Source organism: Apus apus, chromosome 1, assembly GCF_020740795.1.
Source record: "Apus apus isolate bApuApu2 chromosome 1, bApuApu2.pri.cur, whole genome shotgun sequence".
Taxonomy (NCBI): Eukaryota; Metazoa; Chordata; class Aves; order Apodiformes; family Apodidae; genus Apus; species Apus apus.
In genome coordinates, this window is record NC_067282.1 from 71,594,648 (window position 1) to 71,609,093 (window position 14,446).

A 14,446-nucleotide genomic window follows, 5' to 3' on the forward strand; every position below is an offset into this window, starting at 1 on the left:
TCTTCTCTGACTTAAAAATGCATCCCACCAGCATGGGATTTGACATGTTTTCCAGGAGTGTTTCCAACAGAAAAACGTAGGACGTGTAAGCTGTGAGACTCCTGGCCCTTTCACAGCCCAACAGTGGCTCTCATCTTGCTGAAAAGGTTGAGAGCATCACAATACTGTTTGTAGCAGTTTCATGAGCAGCTTGAAGCATGTGAGATGCATCAAGTCATGCTCAAAATCAACGAAATTACTATTTTGCTGCAGCCTTTCACCCTCTCGGACTGGTCTAAAAGGCGGGTGCATTCATCCCAAAGTTATGGGCAGACCAAAAAACAAGCTGGGGGATGGCCCCATGCAAGATTGGGTTGCAGATGCCGGCACCACCTTCAGCGAGGCGGCAGAGTGCGGGGGGAGGGCAGCCTTGACTTGGTGGGCTGGCAGTGTCGATGCCCTGCGGATGCCGTCCCCGTGTGCCTGAAGATGCCGACGTGCCCCTCAGCTCGCAGCACAGCTCCCCAAGGGGAAAAGCTCCCTGACAACCGTCTGTCAAGGCCGGCTCCGAATTTGGGGCCGGGCACAGGGAGGAGACCCTCCTCCCCTGCTGTGGCCGGCCGGCCAGCCTGCCCGCCGGCCTCCCTTGCCCTCCCCTTCCTTTCCCATCCCCTTCCAATCCCCAGCCCCATCCCCAGCCCTCCGGAGGGTCCTTCCCCAGGGAAAGCCGCTCGGCACCCCCCAGCCGAGGGGCGGGGGTGTCCAGAGCTGCCTCCCCCGGCGCCTTCTGCGTGTCGCCGAGCGATTTATTTAAATTGCAAATACAGCGCCTGGGCGCCCGCCCCGCCGGAGAGAGCCAGCCCGGTGCCGGCCGGCCGGCCGGGGGGCGGGGAGCGAGGCTGCTCGGCGGGGCCGGCGGCGGCGGCGGGGACCGAGCCCAGGGCAGGGACCGAGCCCATGGCAGGGGGGCCGGCCCCGCTCCTCGGGGCTCTGCTCTGCGTCCCGCTCTGGGTAGCGGCGGCGGGGGCGGCGGGGGGCGGTGGCGGCGGCCCCGGGGGCAGCCCCGCGCCCGGCGCCTTCGGCCACGTCTACCGGGGCGTCGTGAACATCAGCGCGGAGCGGGTCTACGCCTTCGCCTACAGCAGCGAGCCCGGGCAGGTAGGAGCGGAGCGTCCCCGCTCCGCGGCGGGGAGATGCGCCGTGTCCCCCCGCGTCCTGCCTCCGCTGCGGGGAGCGGGCCGGGCTCTCCCTGGGCTTCCGCCCTCCTTACCCGCTGCGGGGGGCTGGGGGGCACCTGCCAGCTCCCCTCGCCCTCCCGTGGGCTTCCCCGGCACGGCCAGGGCTGCCGCGGGGCCGGAGGGTGGTGGCGGCGTCCCAGGGGAGACGGGGTGGGGGAGGTGGTTTGGGGCACCCCCCGACGGGGGTTCGGTGTCAAGGGTTTCTAGCAGCGAAATGGGTTTGAAGTCTAGAAGGGAATTAGCAGGATAATCGTGCTACCTAAAATAAATAAATAACATTAAAAAGGGAGGAGGGTGCATTTAATAAGCCTTTTGTAGTGTCATCTTTCACTCTCGAGTGCTTCGGTAGGACCAGGGTGCTCTCCCCGGGAGGTTAAGGTGTGATTGAGGAGACTATGGGCAGCAGTGTTAGCTAAAGCCATGGCTGTTTGATGGGGGAAGGAAACCTGTCTGCCTAACTATTATGGGTTCCCCCCCTCCCCTCCCCCGTTTTTAATATCGTGTTTATCTCAAGTAGCTAAGTGGTACCTTGGAAACTCTGCCCCCATTGTTTGGATTGGGTGTTAATTGATGGGTGAGATATTCTGATGTACCAAAAGATGGGGAGCCAGGCATATGGATCTTCCCTCCTGATCAGGGAGGAAGGGTTTGCTGCAAAGGACAGGGGAAACTGAAAAACATTGAGTTTTCCACATGGTATTTCTAATGTTTCAATATTAAGGGAATTGGTAGAGGAGAGGGTGAAGCATGGGGAGGTGGTCATCCCTTGCTTTGCTCTGCAATTCCAAAAGATCCAGACCTTTAAAAATTCGGTGTTGTTTTTTTTTTTCCTCTTATGTGTGTTACTATGCAATAAAATGCACCTGGTATTTATGGGGCAGGAGTTGTGTGTTGGGGCTATGATGCAACTGAGCCCAGCATTACTTAACTGTTGGGTGTCACCCCTGAACCCAGGAAGTCAAAAGTATGCTTTGGGCTTGAGCCTTCTTGTAGGACCTGCTGGTGATGTCAGTTAGGTTTCTTCAGGGGTTACAGGTGTTGTCTGTTACAACGAGGGCCAGTTTTCAGACCAAACGTTGTCTGGGGCTTGTTAGCAGAGGTGGCATGCATACTGGCTTCTGTGAAAATGAATCTAGTTACTTCAATTTCATGTGGTCTTTGGAGCTGTGTGTTTTGCTAGACACCTTCCACACAGGAATTTCCTTGCCCAGACACCTAAGGGTGATGGCAGAGTGGGATGAGGCAGGGAGGAAGTACGTGGCTGCTCAGTGGTGTTTGCAGGTATCTAAATGCAACTTCTGCTCAATGGCCACTTTGAGACACTAGGCCATTCCCATGGCTATGAAGAGCCATCCAGTCCAGACTACTGCTGCACTTAAGCAAAAACTTCAGTGGACTAATCTCCATAGTCCTGTATGCTGGAACGTGAAATCTCTGCAGAGATACTGAGCTGGTCGAGAGCACATCTAAGAGAAACTTCAGGTTTGAGGCTTAATTATTTTTTCCATGGAGAACTCTCCAAGCATTGGCATTAATGTGCTTAAATGGGGCCGTGCAATTAGCTCCTGCTATGAAAACTAATTTGGAAATAATTTGGCCTGTCCTAGGAAGCTTTCTGGTGAGAGGTGCCCAGAACAGACTCTGAGGATAGATAAGGTCCTAGAGGAGAGAAGGCTCCACAAAGACCTTATTGTGGCCTTTCAGTATATAAAGGGGCTTTACAAGAAAGATGAGGAGAAGCTTTTTACAACTCTGTAGTGACGGGACAGAGGGCAACAGTTTTAAACTGGAAGAGGGTAGATTTCGGTTGGACAGAAGGAAGAAATTTTTTTATAATGAGGGTGGTGAGACACTGGAACAGGTTGCCCAGAGAAATTGTGGATGCCTCATTGTTGGGAATATTCAAGGTCAGGTTGGATGGGGCTCTGAGGAAGATATTCACAAAGCCCACCTCAGGAGATTGGACTAGATGATCTTTACAGATCCCTTCTAATTTACACCATTCTATGATTCCTCACTGAGAAGCCGTACAGGTGGTATTCCTGAGCTGAACAAGCAGATGCCTGCAAGAAAGTGTCTAGCTTAGCTGGGATAATAGGCTGTGCATTTTTGCAGCCCCCTTTCCCAGCTGCAGCCCTGAACTTATCAGAGGCAAACACAGCTGGGTCTCCTCTTGCCAAACTGGTCACATGCAGAAGTTGGTCTGTTCTGGTGGTCCTGCATCTCCCTATGGATGAGGGTTTCTCAAGGTTTAGAAGCTTGGTAGTGAAAATCTTGACTTTAATCTGGGACTTGTGGGCACATTTTTCTTGTACAGGTGTTGTGAAGATACTTAGGGGCATGCTGTCCTCTGGATTGTTGTTGGATCTTCTGAAGGAACGCAAGTCCTGCAAAACCTCAGTGCTCTAGTCCTTGCCTCTCACTGCTGTCTTCAGCCTTGAGCTCTTAGTGAGTGGAGCATCAGCCAGTGTTTGCTGGTGGCTTGCCACTTGTGAAGTCTCTGCTCTTCCTGATTTTTTCAGTCTCCTGTCTCTGTGTTGATGGCAGGCTAGCCAGAAGCCTCTGATACCTTGAGGCAGATACCACATGGACAATTAACCTTAGTTACAGGAAATTTAATTGAATAAAAAGAGCATTTTCCAAGTTGAAGGGCTGCAGTGTGTGAGTTTAATGGCTTTCTCTCAGAAGCAAACCCAGGTCTGGATTCTGCTGTTTTCCCCTCTCTGCTGCTCTTTCTCATGAGGGCTGGCCTACAAAGCAAGGGACAACTTGGAGGCAAGGTCAAGGCGTGATGGCTGGCTTGTGACCCATTAGTCCTCTCTAAAGGTTCTGGTTGCTCCTGTGCTACAGCTGCCAGGGCACATCTGAAAATGCAGCTGAATGGAGCAATGCTTGCATGATGGATGAGAGAAAGAAGAGAACAAGGCTGTTACTCCTGTTTTGTGCTTTAGAGACTTGACACTTTCTGAAAAGTGTTGTGCTTGCCTGATCGCAGAGGTTGTTCTTCATCCACATAATGAACCTTGCTCCTTGGGATACAGGTATGTATGCAGGGAAAAGTAAGTCCTATGAGATTATTCATGAACAGATGTATGCAAGGTGAAGAAAGTACAACCTGGGGCTCTGGAGCAGAGCTGCTTTGGGACAGGCAAGTGACTTCCCTTCTATGCAACTCCTGGGTGTGTAAAATGGAAATAAGAAAGTTACATGCTGCCAAAGTCACCTAGGTGAAACTCTAACGCATGTTCATATTGCCAGGTCTCTTCTGTGTGCGTGTGGGGAGAAAAGCCTTCCATGTGCTGTGCCGGAGCACTTCACCTTGTGTCTTGAGGCAGAAGAGATGTCAAGCTTTTTTGTACTTGGCAACTAGGATTTAGGCCTTAATTCCTGAGGTGGAGCAGTAAAAGTGAAGCTGTGCTGAGAAGAAGCACAGCCACCTCTGCTGTAAAGGTCTTCTTAGAGTTGCTCTGTGAACAGAGGTGTGTCAAACTCCCTCCTCATGGTAGAAAGTCTTAATTTCCTATGGGGAGTCTCATTGCTTTTCTCATTCCCTTTTCCTTCTCCTAGCTGCACTTTGAAAATTTCCCCTCTGCACAGCTGTTTGTGTCAAAAGTAAAATGATAAAACCAGCTGTTGTGCCTGTGTCTGAGCACCCATGCTCTAACAGCAAAGGCAGATGTGCACTATTAGAAGTCTGGTGAACAGTTGGGCCAACAGGATTATCTTAGTTTAGGTTTGCTTATACTGGAGGCATCCAAGATCAGGAAAAAAATGAGCACAGTCATGAGCATCTCCAATTCTTCATATTCAGCAAGTACCTACTTGGGAAGGAAGGAAGAAGGAGAACTCATTTGCTGGAGCTACCTGTGTTATATGTTCCTGCCCAGAGGATGGAACAAAGAGTTGTAAAATGTTTCTGCTGGATTAACCATTGGCTGGAGAGGGCTTTACATGACAAGTGAGAGAACCTACTTAGTTCCACATTTCCAATAATCCAAGGACTTCAAAAAAGAAAAAAAAAAAGGTGTATATGTGAGTATAGAGGGAATGAAAAGTGAATGATACTTTCCACCACTGTAAGCTCTGGTCGTTGCTAATGGTTAATTTGCTGAAAACATGAATGCCACTAGTACTGTGCATGTGGGTATTTCCTGTACCAGGCCCTGAGTGGTGCAGGAAGAAGACTGTTAGAGACATCAGAAATTCTTAATCCTAATCTGAGCTCAGATCAATTGAATGCATGATTTGGAAGATATCTGGACTATATTAAGAATCAGAGAATGGCTAGGGTTGGAAGGCACCTTAAAGATCTTCTAGTTCCAACCCTCTGCATGGGCAGGGACACCTCCCACTAGACCAGGTTGCTCAAAGCCCCATCTAATCTGGTCTTGGACATTTCCACAGAGGGGGCATTAAATAAAGTATCTCTCAGGAGAACAAGTGTCCAAGTTTCCATTTGCAGGCAAAGCTGCTGCAGTCCAGACACAGCTCTTGGACACTGATGCAGTGCATCTTGGTTGTGATGAGCCTAAAAGCTGAGCAGTAGGCTGCACCTATTTTAGGAGAAAGAGTGGGTGATATTTTCCTCCTCCCTTGCCAGGATTTAGGAACAGAGCCCCAATCTCGGGCCCAGCCTTCCTATAAACTGTGATTGGCTGTAAATTAAGCTGTGGCTTCTCTGCTGAGCAGCTGTGTAGCCCTGGAGTGACTGTTTCCTACGTCAAGTCTATCTGAGGAGTGAGGAGTGAAAAATTACCCTTTGTGAACAAGCGAGAGAGACTGTGTGCCCCCCGTGGCAGCTTGCTTACACTGTTACTCTTCCTTCCTCCGTGGCTTCGTGTGGGGAAATAGCCTAGGTGTGCATGGCAGTTGCACTTGCTTTGCTCTAGGCAAGGAGCCAGAACTGGAATTCGCCCATGCCTTCCTCTGGGATTGTGTGGTGACTCACTTGCTCAGACCAAAGCCATCTGTCATAGTTACAGGGAAACTCCTTGATCTGCTGCAGAAGGCAACATGGTTTAATAGGTGGCAGTGATCAAATCTGTGTTTACTGTTCTCTGCTGTTTCACATGCTAATCTAGGTCCCACTCCAGCAGCACCCATGTCTTTTATAACAACTCTAGGAGCAATTATTTCATCTTCTTGCTTCTGAGTTGGTTTTGGGCTTCATGTATAGGACTCTTAGGCTGGAACTGAACTACCCTAAAATGTTCCCTTGCTCTCCTGTGCGTCTTCTCCATGATGTTGGTCTTGGCTCCAGCCCAAGGTTCAGCCCACAGCTACACCATGCATGCAGTAAAACTTCAGCCTCCAGTTTAGAGAGGGCCAAACCTGAGCTATAATGGGGGAATAGGTTAGGTTCTCTCTTTCCTTAATGCTGAGTGGACCCCACTGTTTTAGCCACAAAGATGCAGGTAAAAAAAAATAAATAGATGGGAAGACTATGAATGTTTGAAAGAGATGATCTCCTAAGGTCAGCACAGCTCCTGTTACTGCAATGTCTCCAGGGTCTGAACACTACTGCCTTTTGGTTGCTGGCTCTAGTCTGTACACCATGAGACTTTGAAAGGGTCTCAGCACAACATTTCTGGAGCCTAATATTAAATTTCTTATGAAGCAGAAATACAGGCACAATGTCAAATTCAGAAAAATCAAAGGAAGTTATAGCGTATGATGTCTGAAGCCAAGCAAGATTCAACAGAATTCCTTTGGAATAACATTTGTGTGTTTGTGTGTGTATATATATTTTTTTTTCTTTTTTTTTTTTTTTTTTTAAGAAAACAACCAACCCAGGGGGGTGACAGCATAGGCAATGTAAAGCACACAGCACTTGGAATGCTTTGCTGCTTCTCAGTAGGGTCTTTTGGCCACTCTTTACCCTGCCCAGGATCACACAAAAAGCAAAAGTAAACTATGAGAGAAATGGTGTGAGGATCTGCTGAAAAAAACATGAGCTTGACTGTTGTTTTCTGCAGCAGAAAATAGTCTTGAAAACTATCTCTCTGGCAAAAATGGACTATCCTAAGTGAAGGAATGGTGCAGGAGGTGAAGTGGCTTTGCTCTGAGCTGTGGATGGGATTATGTGCCCACCTGAGATCCCTTCAAGCTTAAATTATTCTTTGGCTTTCTAGGATTTTGTTCGTTATGGGTTTCCCTACCTAGAGGGGCAGAAAAGAGTATATCTTTGAAGGAGGCTATCAGTTTGCAGACTTCAGGGAAAAGAGTCAGAGGTCTTCTCTGGTTTCTTGCAGGGTGGCCCACAGACCTTCAGTTGGTGACTTCAGTGCTGGCAATAATTTTATTTTTATTTCTAATATGTAAGCTAATGCTCTCAAACCTGATAACTTATCATTGCACTGGTGCCTCTCCTTTGAATGTGGATGTCATTCTAAATCTTAAAATCCCTTTCTTCTTGTTGGGCTGCCCTGTTATTTAAAATAAAAGTTGGTCAGGTTTTCTTGTTCACCCCACAGCCATGTTCCTACCTCCCAAGATGTTTAAATAAATAAATAAATAATTCTGAATAAGAGTAACTTCATCAAAATGTCTCTCCTCAGCTTGAACTCTTTCCAAGAACAGTGCAGCAATTTATAATACAAACATTTGCATTGTAAGTGGAGGCAGAAATGTCCTTAAATAACTTGTGCAGAAGTTGTTGGGTAGGAAGGTATGCTTTTCTTCTACAGACCTCATCTGCTATTTCAGGGGATATTTAGGGAATGAAAGTGCAGTCTGTAAAAGCTGTACTGCAAGGGTGTGCCATCTGCTTGGTTTGAGAACGTAGTTTAGTACGTTTGCATAAGCAAACATTATTTCCTGCTGTGTATACTAGGAGGAGCACAGGGGATTTCAGAAACAGCCTTCCTTACTTTCTTCATGCTGGTGTTTTTCTTTGGGCATAGAAATGGCTTCTTCAGTGTGGTTTAAAAGAAACGACGATTTAAAAAGAGAAAGGACAACATGTAGGATACATAATTCAATCGAAGTCTGAAGTATCACTGAGGAGAAGAACTTGTGAGACAAGAAAAAGAACCAGATATTTGTGCTGTGACAATAATCTCGGGAGTTATTGCTGTGAGCTTGGAGTGGCAGCAAATTTGGAAAGGTTATAAACCCTTTTGTTTCAAAGGTTGCCCCAGCCCACAGTTCCTGCTGCTGTGGTTAGGAAGATGCTATTTATTAGAGAATACTTTGTTCCTTAACTGGCTGTTCAAAAAAGCATTTTATTTTCTTTTTTTAAAAATTATTTTATTTTTAATTCCTGAAGTCTGAGAGTGATCAGAAACAGGTACTTATTTCATGCAGCATGGCAACACTTAGTTTTATTTTCTGGCTATCCTGGAGACTCCCTAGTGACATTGGTTAGAGGACAAAATTAAAAAAAAAAAAAAAAAAGGAAAAAGATAAATGTTAACATGCTTAGTATTTATCTTATTTCCATTTATGCTGCACAGATACTATTGCAAACAAGTGAACTCATTGGAATGTCCATGGCAAACCATAAGTCCACACAGCATATTTGCATGAAGTGGAACTTTTAAATTTAAAACATTAATCCTGGAACAATTATGTTAATGTGACTTAGGCTGTGTTTGACACACCCAGAGTCTGTTACTTAGTTTATGCTGTTTTGGATATTTAATACTCCTGGCAGAAGTGCTGGAAGAAAACTGTGGGCCAAGGTAATTTGACAGATTGCATTTGGCAGTTAAGACTTATTGACAATAGGATACTAGACAGAGAAGGCCTGAAAGGGGATGCTTCTCTGAGCTCCACTTGTTTTTTCAGGCAAGAGTTGTGCTCATATCCAAAAGAGAGCAAGTAAAAGGTTCTGTAGTGCTTGTCCCTGTCTCATAACTATTTTGCTTCAGAGTCCTGGCTTCCCCCTATTGCATGGTCAGTGAGAAGAGCAGCCAAATTTGGCACTGACAGGTATGTGCTTCATTCACTGCTCAACTGCTTGGCTGAATCCTGCTTCCCTTAATTTCAGGGTTTATATAAAAATGAAGCACCTCTGCCTTGTGCAACAGCAGCAGTCTAGTGGCTTCTGTAGACGTACCCTGCCCTGAGACCTTCCATTGTAACTGGCAGCCTGTGTGTTTGCTTGCTGGATGTGTCCCCTGCTCACTGGCTTGGCTTGGTGCCTCCTCAGGCCCATGACCAAGTGCTGTTGCAACGTGGACTGATAATCTCCAATGGTCGCCACAAGGAAGGGTTTGTGTGTGGGTGTGGTGGAGAACATGGCAAAGCACTGGGTGTGATTCAAAGGTTTTTGCTTAGCATGAGATGTTGGAGCAGAATCCACAGTAATGCTCTTGAAAACCTTTGCTTGCAGCAGAAACTGTTGTTGCAACCTCCTGCCTGCCCTTAAATTCACATCCCTGCAGCCTTAAGCTGATGTGTAATCTCTGTGGGAAATGTAGACTTAATAATCAGTCCAAGGACACCTTTGTGTCAACAAGAGCCTGGTTTATTTTGCTTAATGTTTGCAGCCATGTTGGCCCTCTTCAGCTGTGTGAATTTGGGATCGGCTCCTTCTGCCTGTTCCCACCTGGAGAAGAGAATTCAGATGCACCTTTTTATTTTTCTTCTTCTCTCTCTCTCTCTCTCTCTCTCTCTCTCTCCCTCCCACCCCCCCCCCCCCCCCCCCCCCCCATCTCCAGGGTGGTGATAGAACTGAAATAAGAATGTTTGTCTTTCCTGATCTAACATGTTTTTATGTAGTGCTGAGAGCTTTCTATTCAGCTGTCTAACTGTTCTGTCCACCTTGAAATACAGAAAAAAAGCTCAAGGTCAGTCATCTGAGAAATGAAACAATCATGAGTTCAGCTGGTGAATAGAGATGAACATGGCAGAGGCTTGGGAAAGGGGAAGGAATGTGGGAAGCAGAAGTTTCTGAAGTAGTTTTGGCACTGCCTCAGCCCCACAGCAAAAAAAGGCAGCAGTATGGTTATTGCTGACAAGTGTTTGTACAGGGCCTGGCTGTCATATGGATTATTTGGTACATGAGGTTTTTTTCCCCAAGATCCAGCCTGAACTGTCCCACCTGAAACTTAACAGCAGGTATCTGCAGGAGGTGAGGATTTCAGCTTGAAAGGTACAGATGAAATCTACCACTGTATTATTGTACCGATAGAGAGGGCTTCCTTCTCTGCATACAAAGAAGGGGAAGGGAGAGGTGCAACGCATTTTCTGCAGTGCTGTAAAGAGTCTGCTCCCAAGTGAAGTCCCTCAGCATTGTTGCAAGAGTGGCTTCCTTATTGCCCAGGCAAAACTTCCTCCTTATCTCACCAATGCTAAGTGAGTGGAAGTGAATGCAGAGGAGCCTCATCATCTTTTGCTCTAGTGTATTGGATTCTTATTTATTTTTACTTTTTAATTAAACAAACAAACAAACAATGAACAAATCTGTGCTTTTTGGTGAGAGTCTCTCTTGTTTCTACATGCAGCATAGGTAGGATCTTATTTCTGTGTTTGGAGGGAGAATCGTATGTGGTGGGTGCAGTGCTTCTGTAGCAGGGAGGGGTTCTCGTCTCAGAACTGCTTGTCTTTAAAATGAAATAAGCTCTGGAAAAGTGTGGAGGGAGAATGATATTTCAACTAAACAAATCCCCTTTTTTTCCTTCCCTTCTGACTTATTTTCCACTCTTTAAAAAATATTTTGCTGGAGATAGTGCCCTTGAGGCAAATGCCAAATGCTGATGTTCAAAGGGAAAGATGGGACTACTAGCACTGGCTCCATGGTGAATTAATTAAATCTGTTGCATGAAAATGTATGTACTGTCTATATTAAGACCCCAAGATGCAAAATCTGGATTAAAAGTGTAAGGTGGGTTAATTGGAAGAAGGTCTGAAGAAGGTCATTGGTTCATAGGTGTTTTGTTATTAACCCTGCCCCTTGTGATGCTTCTGCTAGACAGTTCACCCTGCTAGGCAAAATGGCTTTCTTGAAGACACTAAGGTTTCTTCCAGTCTGTAGCACAAAACCAGTATGACTGACAGCAAATGAGAAGTGCTGCTTGCAGATAAATGTTAATCCTTTCTCCATTTTCCCAAACTTCCTCATAACTGCAGCGAGGTGCTGCTGAGCTTTGTTGCTCTGATGTCCCCAAGCTCATTTGCAAGTGGTGGGAAGGATCTGGAGGGACCATTAGTTGGGAGCTTATTGCACAGGTTTGATCCACGGGCAAACCCCACCTGTTTTACTGCTGTGTTTTGGAGGAATAGCTATATAGCTCCGAACACAGGGAATATGAAGGGAAATCATCCATAGTGGTAATACAGCACTTACCAGTTTTCATGTGGATAAGAAACAAGAGCAAGAGCTTTGATTTTTTTTCAAGACCATTGAGTCTTGAGAATCTTGGCCTCCATCCTCCTGGCAATCCTATTTCTTACTGGTATAGCACTGGCATTATCTTAAGATAATGGAAATGGCAGCAGAGCTGACTGAATGTTGTGGATGGTGAACACTCAGCTTGGTTTTTATGGAGTGAGGGAAACCAAGTGAGAGGTTTAACTGCTGGATCACAGCAGAGGGAAGGGATCTTCCTTCCACTCTTAGGCCTCTCCTTGTCAAAGTGTTAATCACCAAAGCTCCTGTTTCCCTTCCCTTGCCCTTCTCTGGGATAGGATGGGAAAGACTGTTTAAAAGTGTTAACTTTTTTTAAGCTATGAGGATGGTGAAACACTGTAACAGATTGCCCTCAGAGGTTGTGGAGTCTCCACCCATGGATGTATCAAAAACCCTACCAGGCAACTGGATCGAGGTGACCCTGCTTGAGCAGTAGGGTTGAACGAGATGATCTCTGTACGTCCCCTGCAAATTCAACCGTTCTGGGATTTATAGCAAAGTCCTTTTGAGCAGTGCTGTATGGCTGAGCATTACACCATGGTAGGTGCCAACATGTAAGTGACCTGCATCGTTGCCTTTGTGGTGAAGAGGTGAAGAGGTGGGTGCAGTGATAAAACCTTTCTTGTGGTAGGGTGTGACCTGCAGGATTTTCCTCCTGATACTGGCCTAGATGCAGAGCACAAATCCTAGTCCTGAATATATTTACTCTGCAGCAGCTGTTGCTCTTTGTACCCCCAAGAAACTGCTGCAACCCTTGTCTGGCATAAGGGTACTAGAGGCACAGGTAAGCCATGCACTTATTATCCTCATCTTGCACAAGCTTTTGTCATCAGGATCAAAGATTAGGCTAGATGGAGGTATCATCTCAGGAAGATCAGTTCCACTAGTTTTATAATAACCTTGGGATCAGTAATTCATGTAATTGCATGAACAAAATTTCTTTGAGGTCTGTTTGCAAAGACTGAGGCACTGAGGACTGCCTGGGCTTGAAAAACAGGCTAGGGTCTCCAGGTGAGATATCAGCAGAGCATCAGAGAGGAGGAGAGTGGGATGCTTGAGTGCTGCCCAGAGGAGGGACTACAGATCTGTCATTTGGGGAGCAGAAGCATTATTCAGCATCTGCTGTGAAGAGTCAGAGGAATATGACCTGGGGGGTGAGAGGAGGAAGGGGAATGCACCCCAAGTACTGCAAATAGGGCAGTTTCTTGGCCATTCAGTGCTGCAGCAGGAGGGTGACAGAGCTGCAAGCTGCAGGCTTTGTAACACTGTCCCTCTTAACCTGGTGTTTGAGGATCATGCAGTAGAAACTGTACAGGTAGCAGATCTTAGGCTTTGAGTGTCTCAGTCACTCTTTGTCCACAGTTAAGCTCTGACTGAATGGTTTGTGGCCTTCTGCCTCTTTTTTGAACACTCGAGTCTCACCATCCATAGAATGGAGTTGGTTACTGCTGTGGGCCATACAGCAGGTCATTGCAAAACCTGGCAGCTTTTCTGTAGTTGTACATTAACCATATGGGGGAAACGAAAACTTTGGTTACCTGAGCAGGCTCTGCAGGCATCTGGAGTGGTAATTGCCACAACAGCAGGGCTGCCTGAAAATAGATGATCAGTCCTTTAACAGAACAAATTCATCTTGGCATTGCTTGTTCTTAATTAAGTAAATATCTAGTAGGCAGATTTTTGGTTGTTCCCTTCCTTCCTTAAAGGAAATTTGACTGCTTTTAGACTAGGAAAGTAGCTAAACTGGAAAGGCCTTGAGATTCAAAAAAGGTGTGCTCGGTGCTTTCACCTCTAGGCTAAGGAGAGAAAAGGAAGTATTAGTGTTGACAGCAAGGAGGAGCCAGTTGGTAACCTTGTGCACATCAGGGCAGTAGCTCTTGCTCGGGAACCTGCTGGCCACCCTGGGTAAGGAGCAGCCAGAGCTCAAACTGGGACATGGAGGGGCAGCAGGTGGCCTGTGCTGAGTAGGGCCTTGACTGGCTCCAGCTTGCAAAATATTTCAGCTGCATTATTGCACCTGCAGCCTTCCTTTCCCAGGAAATGAAAATGCTAAATCTTATTACTAGATTAATAAGTGGACATTAAGTCTAGCAGAGGGGTGTCAGGGTTAAAATGTGTGTGAATGGAGCACTAATGAGTCACTGTATGAGAAGTTTAACTGTTGGGCTTGTCCAGGAAGCTCTTACAGAGGTGGCTTTGTTTTGTAAAAGAAGGAAGAGTTATGCTCTACAGAGTTGCCTTGGGCAGTTAGAAAGCTGCAGAGCTTTCACACCTGAGTACTGTGTCCAGATCTGATCTCTGCAATCACTGGAGTGATTCCAGTGCAGGGCCATAAAGATGATTAAGGAACTGGAGCACATTTCATATGAGAAGAGGCTGAGAGACCTGACACTGTTTAGCTTGGAGCAGAGAAGACTCAGGGGTGTCTCATCAGTGTGTGTAAATACCTGGTGGGAGGGAATGAAGAAGAGGCTGCCTTGTTCTTCTCAGAGATGTCCGATGACAGGACAAGAGGCAATGGGCACAAACCGCAGCACGAGAAATTCCATCTCAACACAGGAAATTTTTATTTATTTATTTTTTTTATGCTGTGAGGAAAGTCTAAGATTGGAAGAGCTTACCTGAGGGATTCTGAAATGTCCATCTGTGGAGATATCCAGAACCTAACTAACTGAGCTCTGAGCAGCTAGCTCCAGCTGACCCCGCTTGAGCAAGGGCCTTGGACTAGGTTATCTCAAGAGGCTGCTTCTAACTACCATTTTTTTACTCTGAAAATAAACCTGTTTCTGGGCTTTCCAGAATGGGAGATAAATAAATGCGTAGTGCAGTGAAAATAAGAGCTACTTTCTGTAGGATACGTAGTTGGACAAATTCA

General features: G+C 46.5%; 1 protein-coding gene across 2 annotated transcripts in view; it reads left to right on the forward strand.

The window, feature by feature from the left end:
* Positions 1 to 999: 999 nt before the first annotated feature.
* The window catches only part of SIDT1 (SID1 transmembrane family member 1), a 48,365-nt gene continuing 34,918 nt past the window's right edge, over positions 1,000 to 14,446 (forward strand). For both annotated transcript variants that reach the window (XM_051609056.1, XM_051609062.1), the window contains exon 1: positions 1,000 to 1,137. The gene's annotated coding sequence lies outside the window, so the exon portion shown is untranslated. The remainder of the gene's footprint in view (positions 1,138 to 14,446) is intronic.